General features: G+C 44.9%; 1 long non-coding RNA gene across 1 annotated transcript; it reads right to left on the reverse strand.

Annotated features, from left to right (window-relative positions):
- Positions 1 to 553: 553 nt before the first annotated feature.
- Positions 554 to 6,102, reverse strand: LOC121066049. Its single transcript, XR_005817476.1, has 5 exons — positions 5,673 to 6,102; positions 4,922 to 5,066; positions 2,634 to 3,716; positions 1,368 to 1,424; positions 554 to 760 (listed from the first exon to the last, which is right to left on the reverse strand). It is a non-coding gene; the product is annotated as an uncharacterized LOC121066049 (long non-coding RNA).
- Between the last annotated feature and the right edge of the window lie 8,668 nt (positions 6,103 to 14,770).

Consider the following 14,770-nt stretch of genomic DNA (forward strand, 5'->3'; position numbering starts at 1 on the left):
CCTCATCTTAAAAATAGGAGGTGGGAGCACATGTGAAGTCTCACTGCAGCCAATAACAAAGCCAGAAATCAAATGCAGAAATCTGCCCTGGCTCTGTTTCTGCTCTATCCAACAGGCCACACTTCTTTCGATGCAGAGACAAATTTCTACTTTTCACACTTAACACAAAACCTCAATTTTCTGTTTTGGTTCTCGCACTACAGTCCTTTACTCTTTCCTGCAGTGTGTGTATTAAAAGATCCACCACTGCCAGCTTACTGCTATACCAACTAGAACGCATCATGCCAGCAAATAAACTGAAACCTTCTCTGGAGAGCCGCTGAAACAGCATGAACTTTCAGGACCCCCTGAAGCCAGAGGAGGAATTCCCATCAAATCTGGTGATTTGGTTCTGAATCTTAATTGATGATGGTAATAATAATAATAAAGAAAGCATAACTCTGCCTCTTACAGCGAGATGTACATTGCCAGCATTTGAAGTGTTTCTATCACCACCCAGACTATTGTTACCAAAACAAAACACAGCACAATGACAAACAAATCAAACCTGCTTATTAATGGGTGACAGGAAGGGTCCAGTTACAAGGAAGGCCAGAACACCATCTCCCGGAGCTCTGCCTTCCATTTTGTCAAAATTATCATCCTGCTGATTCTTCCTTTTGGTTCAGTTGGCACCAGCACCAAGCTCCCCGGTAGGAGCAGGAGCTCAGTGCGTTGTCACTCTTGTTCACTATGGTGGTCCTGTAGTTTTCTGTGCCAACTGTGAAGTGGAGAGAAAGAAAATTAGTGCAAATACTAGAGATATTAGATAAATATTAGTAAAACAACAACAATAACAAAAAAAAAAGGAATCTAGGGTGACCACGTGAGAGTGTGAAAGAGTGTGTCTGAATTTGTTGGGGAGTAAAGGGAGAGAAAACAAATGAGCCCTAACCACACTGCATCAAAGGATGCAATAGCTACAGATGAGATTGACTTACATTCCAGTTTTTCAGAGGGTAATAAGGATTCACCAGTTTGAAAAGAGATAAGCAGGCTGGACTTTCAGCTCTCCCATCTGGGAGTATTGCTGTTTAAAGAGAAATGTTTATTGACCTTAGTGGGTTTAATGCAAAAGGGTATTGGGTATTTGCACACCAATTTCTGAGCCTCCAACAGAAACACAGTGACGTCTGAGAATATGGAACACCCAGCAGGTAGGTCTCTGTTTTCCAGAAGTATTGCTATTTAGAAAAATGACTTATCAGTTCATTTTTTAGAGTAAGGATATTTTCAGTGTAACTAAGAAGCAAATGATTTAAAAACACCAAGGGGACTTGCTTTTTAAAAGTTAAGATCTTCTTCTAGGGCTCTCTGCTATGACTTACCTTTAAGAAAAGAATTAGACACTTCCATGGTAGCAGCCAGTGTGAGTGCTTTCCTTCCTAGACAGCAAGATATACCAGGATAGGAACATTTGGACATTAGAGCATAAACAAACCTGTAAATGATCAGCCATGAAAAGAAATCTGGCTGACTGTTTGACAGTTTTTTAACCGTCCGCTACAAATTATATGGCTATTGTATTCTGTGCCTAGAGCAGGACGATCTAATAACAGCAATAATAAAGATAATAGACAGAAAATTCACTGCACTATGTCAATTGTGCACTGGGTCTTGCATATCAATGTATGCCTACCTTTTCTCATTGTCACATGATATCCAGCAGACAAAAAGACAGTGCAACACACACCTAAAATAAATGGAATTAATCTGGAAATCACGTTCACTACCACTTTTTGATCTGGTGCTTGTCTAAGAAAAAATTAGCTTTGAGTTACAATACAAATCTCTCTGTTTCAGATTAGTCTGTGCACAAATTTGGCAAATGGCTTTGATTCATTTAAACCATGCACAACCTCAGACCTCTTCTTGTGTCCCATTTATCACAACTAAACACCACTTCCAGCATTCTGCTGAATCAGGGGCTGGATTCACTGTTCCCATGGATAGGCAGCCATATGCCATGTGTGCTCTGGTATACAATGGTTAATTTCCCGGGGGAAAATAAATCTTGCAGAAATTTCTCTTCATCGGGCCTTTTATTAGACACCGCTAGATCTGAGTCCTGGGAGAGCATGATTTCTTTGGCTGCAATGGCATGTGCACTCTTAGAAAACACAGAAATAGGCTGGGCATACCAGTGCTAGCACCAGTACCGAGTCCAACAGCTAGACTACTGCTTGCACATTTGTTAACAAACGATCAAGAAACAGCCTTGGCTCAAGAATGAGCCTGTCTGAGCACCCTGGAGAGAAGGTTGCTTATACTTGGCTTTCTTCTGCTTCCTCCCTCACCAGATTTGCCCCACTCCCTCTTTCTCTCACCTCTTCCAGTTTTAACCCACCTGATATGCTCTTAATGGTTTGGCACCTGATGGAAATCAAGGGAAAATTAACACGTTCCTTCTAACTGACATGCTAACATTTTCTAAACCACTTCAGTTTCCACCCTGGGAATGCTATGCTCTTGCTCAGCCTCAGAAGAGATTTGTATTTCACACAGGGGACAACCAAATCCACTCTCAAAAGGATGTCGTTCATGATCTGTTTTCCTTGAAATGCCACACACTCTGACAGGCATGCTCCCCTTACCACCAGTGAACGGACAGCCACTGTTGGTGTAGGATATATTGGATGGAGACTTGCAGACTGCTGGGACCCAGATGTCCTGTTCCCTCTTCTATTTTCTTCCCTTCCATCTTTCATCATACATGGACAGTAAGATTTTTCTACCCAAGATTTTTCCCATCACATTTCTGCATAGCAGCTATGTCAGCCATGGTGACAGCTGCGTGCCATAGTCCTACATTATCAGAGACAAAATTAAAAACAGTTTTGTCTCTGATGGCTTACTTCTTACCCTCATATTCAAAGACTGATTTCTTTCCCAGCTTTTCTACCTCCCTTTTCTTATCTTTTGATCCATGCAGAATCGTTGCCCAGGATGCTCAAGGGTGAGGAAAATGACACAAACAATCACAGCAGCTGTTGTTGCTCTCAGATACCTTCTTTGAGCATAGGACAGAGACTGGCATTTGAAGGACATTTATTTTATCAGCAATGTCTACTTCCACATCCCCTGTGTTACCCCATCTCCTTGTTTGTGTATTGTCCCCTGGACAGAGAAACCAATTTCAGCAGAAAAAAATATGCCTGTGGAATCATCCTTGACTGCTTCAGTATTTTTCCAGGCTGAGACACGTCCTCCACTGCCATTAAGTTATCTTCTAAACACAAAACAAATAGAACAAGTCCTCTTCTCTGGAGTTCCTTTAAGAACAAGCCATGTTTGGCTGCACAAAAGCTTTTAATGTGTTTTAGCAGATATCTGTCCATCTAGAAAGAGAGGACATTACAGAAGTGCTCAGGACCAGAGACAGATTGGACTGTAGCTCTGGGCAGTCTCCTGTTTCACGGCATACCTGGGCTTGAAGGAATTAAAGCCTGATCTGGGACAAGAAACTAATCATATATTAAAGCATCATCAAGGGGTGAAATAGCATCAGTCAAATTTAGATTTAATTCTGAAAGCAGCAAGCGTCTCCTGTTGTTCCCTTGCTCCATGGGGCTGTGGTTTCACAGTACAGAATGCTCAGCAGCAAAACAGGCTTGCAGTACCTCTGGGATGCCTCTCTCTTGTCCAGCTGTGGCTGCTGATCTTTGCTTGCCCCTGCACTGGAGGAAAAAAAAAAAAAAAAAATCAGGCTGGGTATAACCCAGGAACAACATAAAGTAGAGACGTTACCAAAGTAAAACTATCACCCACAAGTGTGTATGTGCTGGTTGCTTAATGGAAATGAGAAGGAAAATTACAAGCATAGACTAGACTGGTTCACTTTACCATTGGGGCCAAAAATATGCAAAAAACAAGCTGCCAAGACTCATCCAACTATGCAAGTAAGACCAGCATGTTCATGCCTTGATTTTGCATAAGGCCCCAATTAATTTCTAGAGGAAGAAAGCAAGAAGCACATATAAATATCAACACAAAACAACAATGACCCACACATTGCAAAGACGGTCAATACAGCAGACCAAATAGCTTTCTTTCCCCCCCATCTCAAACGTTTCTAAGACAATATACAAGATGAGACTGCTGCATCTCTACCAGATCAGCTGTCTTCAAAATGGCACAGTAAGAATTTGTAAAAGAGTAACGCAAATTAAATTGCGCACACTGCAGGAATTTATCAATCTGTATCAGCAAGGGAGAAAAATAAGACAGACAAGTCATCTACGTCTAACATGCTGTAGTGAGAGAATTGTCATCATCTTTGGGATTTTATAAATAAAATAAATATAAAAAGACAAGTAATTTTCTCACCTAATTTTCCTGTAGAACTGATAATTAAGTGTTGTTGGCTGCATCACCAGCACACATTTGTGATAGTTGATATAGTGTCTCTGCATATTTAGAAGCTAAAAATCTTCTCTTTTGCTGAAGTAAAAATACCTGTTTCATGGGCTTTTATCTCCTTCAAGTAATAATCCAGCTTTTATTTTTTAAAAGTTGCCATCAATGAAAAGTCTTACATTTTTTGAATCTTTCACATACCTAGGACCTCACTGAAAAGCAGTTACTGTATATATTATGGAATGAGTCCGAATATATTGAGAAAATCTTAAGATGTTACATTAAAATGTACATTAAAAAGCATACATTAAAAAACACAAGGTCAAAGTTTGGAAGACCAAACCTGTGCTCGAGGTGGAAGTTCAGCTGTTGATTTTACTTCACTTTGTGACGTTTTGTACATCCACTAATTTATGTTTTTTGTGTGAAGTAACAAAAACAAAGCTAAAATAATGCTGTACATGGGAAAAAGAATCATCACACGTGAGGAAAGTGTTTGTGGATTTTCTCACAAGTGCATACTTACATACAAGCATGATTCATTCCTCATGCAGCAGGTCAGCAATATTGACATTATACTTGACCCTTCCTCTCTTAGTGGCCATCACCATCGTCTCAGTTTTGCTGTTTGCAGAGTGAAGGGGAAGTGTGAACGAGGGCAGACTCTGAACCTGTGAGCAAGAACCAGTGCAGAGCACGAATAAATGCCCTCAGAAGGCAGCAGGATGGCTGTGCCCTGCTCCCTAGCCCTACAGCCCCTCTCCCCATGGGATTTCCCACCACAGTAATACCACACGACAGAGGCAGGAGATCACAAACCCTCTCCTTCCTTGTTTTACTGAGAGCTAACTCCAGCCACTTTGTCCATTACAAAGTGGTTTGTAGACTCATCCTTCTGGATAAACAGAGCCATCAGGACAACAGGGAACAGCAGCACCACACCGGTGAACACCCTCCAACAGGACATGAATGGTTGCAGGCGGCAGAGGACTAGCCTGGAGGCATCTCCTCCTCCTTCTCATGGGAGATGTTCTCCAAGGCCTATAGAAAATTCAGACCTCCAGCTGGAAAAATCACAGACTTACATATCTTCTGTTCCCAGAAAGGAATAGATGAGAGCTGAGGCATCTTCTCCAGCACACCTTACACACCCTCACATTCCATCTCTGTCCTCAAGACTCACATGACTCGCTGCCTGCCAGGACACCCCCATGACCACTGAGGGACATCTATCTTGCCCTTGCCTGAATGAGATTCTGGAAGCCTGACCACTTCACCTGCTTTCCAGCACCAAATCCTCCAAACTGGGTGGTTTCCCTTGGCCTGAAGTACCAAGAGGAGCAAGTCACCTCCCAGGAGACCCAGAGCTCCTTTCTGTCTCTCCCCAGACCAGTGCCCCCCCCAGAGACCCTTCTACCCCAGCACCCAGCCCGAGGCTCTAGCATGTACCACCACAGGGGAACCAGGGAAAAAAGCAAACTGGGTGAGAAGGTATCTTCAAAGGCCCAGCTGGACCCAGAAGAGGTGATCAGGTTAGAGTTGGAGTAGGTGTCAATGGCATCGTTATCACCCAAGGTGGCAAGAGATGATGGCATCTCACCTGACAGTCAATCCCCCATGCAGCCCACCTGAGGAAGGCCCTCACATCCCATTCCTCCTGATGAATCCAGCTGCAGCTCTTGCTCCAGAGGAAAAATACACTGTTATATCACACGGTGTCTGGGACTCACCTCTGACCACACTGACAGACAGGCTTTACCTGAAATCAGTGTCTCCATGCTCACGAGGGACCCCGATGACTGGCTGCAGTAGTTTGGTGCAGCAGCACCCAGAGCTGCCCTGCCTGTCCCCGGGCTGGAGGTACTGGCAGGGGTAAAGGCAGACAGCCACTGGGTGAAATTCAGAAACTGCCCCAGAAATGTTTGCTTGGGTCTCACTACAGGGCCTGTAATTACCCCAGCACATTGCTGGTAGACAGACATCCTTCATTTGGTTTCACTTATTTTGGTAAAAAACAAAACAAAACAAAACACCACCCTTCCCCCTCCCCTGAGATGACATTAAAATAAACTGTGTTTAAACTGAAACCAAGTGCTTGTACAGTATTTTCCTCAGTATGAAACTTGTTTTAAGTTAAACCATTGAAAGTTCCCTTAGTAGGCAGGGCTTTGAAGAGCGCATACTCACTGCTACCCATGACACTGCAAATTTCGGCGCTAGCCCATGGTAACTCCCACACCAGGTACGCAGCAGAGTGCAGTGTTAGCAAAACTGCTGTCATTTACCACAGTCACCAAACAAAATCAAAGCCTGCATGCGCCTACAGAGCTGTAGCTCCCCGAGCGTGGGGAGCCCCGTGCCCTGCTTCTTGCTTGTTTGTCACTGAACCCAGACAAGGTCATGACCGGCAAGTGTTGGTGGGTGCAAAGCCCTGATTGTTGCCCAGCATGTTCGGGACCAGCCATGTCTCCCTACACATTCAGACAACATTTATTAGAGGCATTTCTACTGAAAGGCTTGTTATTTTCCCAAGTAGAGACGAGCAGCCCCGGCTTTCTCATGGCGCTTTGCTTTCTCCTTTCTGCACCGCCCCCCCCCAATCACTGTTGTGTAACAACCCACAAGATACATGACATTTATCACGACACTTCTCATCCATTCACTTGACAATTAGAAATGCCCTGCGGGAGGGCTGGAGGTCTGATATTTGTGTTTGTATTTTTGAGTTTCAGCATTTCTGTAACCCTTCGTTACCATTGGCATGGCCAAAAGTCAGCGCACACTTCACAAGACAGGCACCTCCAGTGCCATGCATTACCTCCTCAACAGAAGGAAGGGGAGCTTGGGCTTGCAGTCTCATTTGCATGAAGAAGCACCTCCACCAGCATCTCCTGCTCAGCTGACAACAAGTCACACCATCAGGAAAGGTTTGTCAACTTCGCCTTCTCCTTGGAAGAGAGGTTTGTGGGGCAGCGATGAAATTTGCCATTTTCTTTGCCAATGGACAGCTAAAGTCAGATTCTGCTTGCAGCAAAACCAGATTCAGCTACTGCTTATGAAAACAGCCTGAACCCACTTCTAAACAAATAATAATCTATTTTTTTTAACATCCGGCATAAATGTATTAATTATAACATCACCCCATTTGCTCACTACCACTACTTGTTTTAAGGTACATCGCATGGGCATACCATGGTCAAGTAAATCAAGGTAACTAGAATTCAGATAAACAAGGTGATTTACATCAGAATTAAGATGAAATGACACAAATTATGATAGGTTTATGCCCAGACCTAGGGCTGATAGAGCTACTAGGATTATTACACCTTAAACCACTTGCAGAATAAATAATTAAAACAAAAGCAGATTCTGACTTGCTTAGACTTGTCTGCAAATAATGAAACGTCAATAATCATGCAGGAAACTTGCTGTATTTTGCTGTAGTTGATTTTTGAATAGCAGGCTTGGTTCATTGCTTCCCGCAGTCCCCGTAGCACTGCCATCACCACTAGTTGCAAGGGAGGTGGTTTCACAGGCAGTGGCTTTCCCCTGCAGAGGCTGCAACACCACACTGCCTGGAGGCATGGTGTGTTGATTGAAGCATGGCCTCTATGTGTCATGTGTCAAGGATGATATGTCACCAAACCATCCTTGCATCTCTACGCAAGGTGTTGAGATAACACTAGCAAATCGTGGTCTCGACTGCTGTTTAGTATCTAACATAACAAATCAATATAAGCTCATTCCGTATTAACATTGATGTCATGAATGTTTACTAATGCATAGAAGACATGGGATCAATGCAAAGAAAGGATTTCCACTATAAGTTTACAATGAAGCAGAGACATGGAGCTGACTTTCCCCCTCCAGCACAAATTACAAGTGAGTTTACGCTGCATTGTGCAAGGGCAGAGTGCAATATTTGTGATAAATTATTAGGAAAACAAAGCTTCCCTTCCTTCTGTCTTTGAGAGAGCAACTTAATTTTGGCTATATCAGTTTGCTATTTGCAATTGTTAGATAAATTACGCTGTGAGTGAAACCTGAGCTTTCGGGTATGTTTGCTGGCAAGCAAAACTCTGTCGTGTCAGCAGACCTGTTACCGCACGTATTCACAACTCGTGCTAGTTGACCAGGCGTCATCTGATGGGACAATGTTTTTTTCACTCTTCTTTTTCCATGTTTCAGGACAGAACCTGTCTCTACAGACACTTGGAGATGTTCCGTGCCCGGATCCAGCACTGTGCATGGCAGTGTGCCACCGCCTGTACACCCCAAAACTCCCACCCGTTCCCGCCTGATCCTCCCCATGCTGCCTGCATTGCACAGGGGCCCATGGTTCGGAAGCGAACAGCCAGCGATGCAGATCTGAGGGCAGCATGCTGTTACTTTCAGTTTTAATGTTTTGCCATTGCTGCTTTGAATAGTTGTGTACACTTGCCTTAATGGAGTGCTTTTCTTTGTCATAGGGCGATATTTATTTTAACAAGGGGATTTTGGCAACAGGCTGAAAGGAGATTCCCCAAGTTAATTCCTGTTTCCTGGAGGGACGGACGAAGAAGATGCGTTCCTCTGTGTTGGTGTCTAACCTCAGCACAAGCTGCTCCTGGCCGGCTGGCATTCATCCCGCTCCTCACCAGGCAGCCGCACTTTGGGGTGTTTCATGGGGCCAAGGCGTACAAGAGAAAAAGGGCGGATGCAATCCTCCTCCTCTTCCTTCACGCTCTCTGCAGCTCTCTAGCCTTTGCACTGCTGGACCTGACCCAAAGGTGCCTGGACCCCCTGGGCAGCAGGGGCTGGTGGCTGCATTGCCATACCTCATTGCAGGCTGCACAGGCTGAGCCAGCACCTCTGCTCCGCACACGTCTGCAGGAAGGTGAGCGTTAGCATCTCACCCCGGCCTCTTCCCGGATACGTGTTTGTGCATGTGTGTGCTTTCACAGCCTTGCAAACAATGAAAAAAGATGGTTCTTTTCAGCAGTGATAGTCTCACAAGGAAGTGGCAGTCTTGGGACATCAGCATTGCAGCTCCAGTCTGGATATCAGCTGGGGAAATCCCTGCCCCTTCGTATCACCGCATCCAGATAACCTCAGCAGGCTCATCCCTCTCCACCGCGGTCCTGCCAACAGCAGCAAGGCTAGGAAAACCTGCGTAAGGCAGGCTGAAGTGAGTTACTGACACCTGAGGCACGCTGAAGGCTGTAGGTGATGCTGCCCCCACTTTGCTGCCCCCACCAACACCCCAAAAGCGGGCAGCAGGATGCCGGCTTGTACCTCACCAGCTCCCAGGTTACACAACCAAGGGCAGAGAAAAACAGGTCGCAGAAAGGGGCTGAACTGTGAACCGCGGCTGCAGGCACTGGCCTTGACCTAGTGCTCCTGCGGGCGAGGAGCCTCCCCGGGGAGCCAGGCAGGGCGGCAGCGGCCTGCGCGACATGGCGTGGGGCTGCGGGCAGATCTCCCACCTCCTGGCTCTCGGCCGAGCACCAGGGCCGGGTTTGAAGCACGCTTTGGGCAGGTTTAAAGCAAGGCAGCGTAGCTAAGGCCGGAAGGCCCTGACCTGTGGTGCAGCCACACGCTGCCCTGAGCACTCATCCGAGCTGGCCAGGTGTCCTCGCAGGCTGCTGAGAAACAGGGGGTTATTTCTGCCACAGTCCCATGTCTCAGTGTCCCCACAGACCTCCCTTCCTTCCGAAGGTACTGCAGAAAGTCTGAAATGTCTTTGCTCTAGCAAAGAAACAGCGTTAACACCATTTAGCTGATGCTGCTGAAGGCAAAACAGCAACAGCTGGGGACTTGGGTGAACGGGAGAGGGGAAAAAAAAACACCTTTGTGAGGATCCATGAAACAGCACCATAGATTAATGCATAAATGACAGGATTTTCATTTTGGAAAGAAGGGGTGCACTGAGAGCACTCAGTGAAATAACTGAGCTGTGACCAGCTCCCTGCCATCCACGAGTTCCCACTTACAGCAAAACATTTCTTACTGAGAGGCACCAGTGGCTATCTGGCCTTAAAGTGTCCCAGAAATAACTCTTGGACTGATAAAACCGCTTTCACTGCTGCCCAGCAAGAGCCACGGGAGCAGCGGGCTCCTGAGGGGTTCTTGGTGCCTGCACGCTGCAGCAAGAGGAGGGTGGCATAAAGCCATGGGAATCTCCACAAGAAATGACTGCTTGTCCAAAGTACTACGATTACCACTTCAGCTGCTCCTCTCTGGTGTACCGTGCTTTCTTTCAGCAGCACCTGAGCACCAAGCACAGAGAGCACCAGAGGCTGCGTGATGTTTTTATGTATTAATCTGTCTTTGCAGCACTCCTGGGTAAATCAGCGAGAGCAAATAACCTTTTGATTTCCAACACAACCAGCAGTTTGTAATCCAAGGCTGCCTAAATCAGAAGATTACAAAACTTTAGCTTCCACCCCCCACTTAATTTCCTTCAGCAATTTATCACCTCTTTGCAGCTCACACATACAGAACAACCAGGACAATTTCTTAACACCCCTTTGGCAAGCCACATGGAAGCAACTGCCAGAGTATTTTTTTATTATTGTTTTCAGGGCCTACGGCAAAGCAGACCTTAAAAAAAAAAAAAAAGTACCCAAAACCAAACTAAACTAGGAAAAAAATTAAGTACCTACCTTCTGCATGCAAGATGCATACAAACAGCATGAGAACCCATATGAAAGGGCAAAAGAATTTGTCTTTCAAATGGAATTGCCCTGGAAAACATACTGAGAAGAGTGTTAGCTTGCTCTCTCCCAACACATACCTACATACATGTGTTTGTATGTGTATATGTTACATATTTACACAAATTATTTTAACTATATTAGAGAAGGGTGTTGCCTGAAGTTTTGCAAAGCAGCAGGAGAATGGGAACTAAAATTCACTCTCTGCTCCTATTCCACTGGCCCTGAATATTCGATTTTTTTTTTTCCTATTCCATTTCTCTCCTTTTCCACTAAGCTTGCTAGCTCAAGCTCAGGAAGTTTGTGCGGTTCCAGCATGGATGGAATACCGTTGTTATTTCCTGTTCTACAACAACTGATTCTTTAATGAATTGAATACCCGGGCTTGGTTCTTTACTGCTCCATAGCCCACACTCCTGTTTTAAAGTGAAGTGGTGGTAAAATGATGCTTTACTAATTGGTAGCATTTTACACCCACTAACCAAGCCCTTGGCAGCAGTGTTAATGATCACACAGAGTGCAAAGCCATAAGAATCAGATCTCAGGGGGTTATGGCCAGGAGAGGTGAGATCAGGAGCAGCTCGCTGGACTTGCAGTACTGCAGTCCTGCCGTGCAGGCGCTTGTGCAGCTCTTCTTGTGCTCCACATGACCTGCTCGCAGCCTTGCAGATGTGCAGCCTTCTTCAGACTAGAGTTTCAGCTGTCCCTTCTCTAATTTGCACTTTCACGATGGGTTTCACGGCCAGGTTTTCATGCCAAAGGTGACAGTTCTTATTCAAGAGTCATCTTCCCTCCCCACACCCAACACAAAGGTACATTTATGCCACATCAAATGCCAGAGACATGTCCAAAGGTGATCTGAGACAACACCACAACAGAGATGTGACCATCTCCCCTGAGGCTTGTCCCCTTTTGCTGCCACAGTTTGTGCCTTAGTCCTGCAAGCACATGACCAGGTTAATGCATTTGCCTGCACTCCCACTTACCATTCTTTTCTTAGATCTGCACTTTGATGAGATGCATTTCCAGAAAAGCACACCGACCAGAAACACAATTTCCAACCCACTATTCTTCATTAGGTGAGTAGGCAGCCAGGGCACTCAACGGAAATATCTCAGTTTCTGACCACTTGGCACAGCTGGGTCTCCATTCAGAGCTTCTCGCCTGGCTGTTAGACCACAAATTTATGAGATGAGGAGCATCTTTCTGGTTTGAATCTGTGGGTTTTCTGGTATAGTGGAGTCCTGACCTGTGAGCAGGACAGACACATCCTTTATCTCTTATACAGACGACACATAGAAAAAGAATTCTGCCCAAAGCCTTTCAACTAATCCTCACTGAAGTGTTTTGTTACGCTGCTCAACAGGATGAACATTTCACATAGAGCAGGTAACTGGTCCCATTACCCTTTGCTTTTGAGACTCTTTTTTCATGCAGCATGTCTACTGCAGAGGAGAAAAGCATTCATGTAGTTTCATTTTGCTCTGACAGCCTCTCAGTAGGAGGCAAAATCCCTTCTCTTCTATCTCTGTAGCTGATGGTCTTGCAAAGCCCACTGAGAAGAGGCTAGCATGCAATCCACTAAGTGCCAGCACTGTGGTTCCCTGCTGGGCCCTATCTCCTGCATGCACAGTAGACTACTGAGTCCTGAAGCACTGTTAATGCAGGATCAAAACACTGGCAAATCTGCTTACAGAAGAGGTTTCCCCTTATGCCCTGTGTGCTTTGTATCAGATATGTATGAATGAGAGCTTTTATTGCTAATACCAGAAGCACAAGTGAGTGTGCATGCATACAGACTCACAGCACTTGCATAGTAAACCCTATGTGATCTGAACCAGGATATGGTATCGGTCATCGTGTCTCTATTGATTTTTCCTTTTCCTTTCTCATACTACATATAGTATACTTGCAGAAAGAGTTCTTCCTTGCACACATGACTTCCTTGGAAAAAGGGGAGATTCATGTACTGATGTTAGGCATTTGACTGAGACTTCTAAGCTGCATGCCCTTCTTCCATGCTGGCAGGAAGAGGGTAGGAAGCAATTAGCTGGCATACCTATGCCCTTCTCACAAAGAACTGCTTCCACCTACAGCACTGTGCATTTGCAGTGCAGCTTATGCAGTTTCCCCAAACAAAATAAGCTATAGTGGCCAAAGCTATTATTTTTTTCTTAGCATAACTGCGTCCACAAAGGACATTTGGTAGTATGCAGTTGAAAAAAATCACACTTCTAATCAAGAGTATTTTTTCTGGCAAAAGTTGCTGGCGTGTGATCTTAAAGCACTTCGCTCTTGTGATTCTCCTCTGTCGTGCTACTGCACCTCGGCACTACTGGAGCCAGGAGTCCTCACACAACAGCAGCAGCCAACCTTCCCTGCTCACAGCATGTGCCCAAGCCACAGGTTCTCCAGATGCCTCTGGTAGCCCTGCAGCATATGTGTGGTCCTTGTCATGGCATCTGCATGGCACATACCCAGAACCTGTCCCACCTCGACCACAAAGACAGTTGCCCCACAGCTCTGTCAGTCCCCCCAGGGACCTGACATCACTACCTGGTGGCTTGACAATGCTTCAGAGTAGAAGAAACAGGGAAACCACAGAAGAATGCAACAGCCACAGCTGAAGCCATAATTTTTACTAGAGCAATTAAGACAACTGGCAATAACAGACTTAAAAACAAAAAGCAAAATATTGATGTGGCCAGAAGCTTATCCCTTCTTTCTTCTTGAGCTAGTATCAGTATTGCCGCCTTCTTGCTATTTTCCTTAGACTAGCCTAGCTGTTACTGTTAAAATTACTTTGCATCAGCTCTCTGCAATGGAAGGGAGCACCTAAAAGAACTAAATCTGCTGCTTCTAAACACAACACAACTTCTTCGTACCCATATCAGAGCAATCTGCCTCCCTGATTCATAGTATAATCCCTGAAGCCAGCAACCAAAGACTAACCAGCACGGCTATCAAAAGACACATGGCTGAAGCAAGGAGTAACTTTCCAAGCCATTGTGTGAGCATCGGGCCTGCAGATAGCATAATGAAGTCCTACTGGTTGGGTAGACATGAGATTAGATTAGATCAGATCAAATCATATTTGATTAGATCAGAATTAATTCAAGATGGGTTCCTTATTATCTCTTGACAGGGCTCTTGCTCTCATGCTGAGATTTTAGGAAGCCCTGAAATACCCTGAATGGTTAGAAAACATAAATACTTTTGTATTCTGCCTACAGTTTGTGATTTTGTTATTGTTAAAGATTTAAGAGGTAACTGAGGTGTGAAACCAAATCGTAATCCTGTTCATGACAGATGTACTGTATTACCAACTCTGTTGGAAGTGCTAAATGACAATGTCACATGGACAATTTTTAGCTGGGAAGGAGAGATGCACTAGCAGTTTAAGGGATAAATAAACATTGCATGTTTAAAGAGCCTCACAGTACAAAATAAATACATTCTGAACATGATGATTCCTCTCTCAGGATATGGTTACCTGTTTGCACCAAACAAAACCAACACCAGCATAATGTTCCCAACCCAAAATAGCTGCTCTGCTTCTGCTCTGAAGGTTGTGAGACATGATTTTCACGTACCCTAAAAGTCCAAATGCAGCAGCGAACAACAGCTAACTTCTCCGTGCTTAGCATTATGCAGACTAAGTGCTGAGGTCTTAGTTATTT

The sequence above is a fragment of the Cygnus olor genome, chromosome 2 (genome assembly GCF_009769625.2).
Source record: "Cygnus olor isolate bCygOlo1 chromosome 2, bCygOlo1.pri.v2, whole genome shotgun sequence".
Classification (NCBI taxonomy): Eukaryota; Metazoa; Chordata; class Aves; order Anseriformes; family Anatidae; genus Cygnus; species Cygnus olor.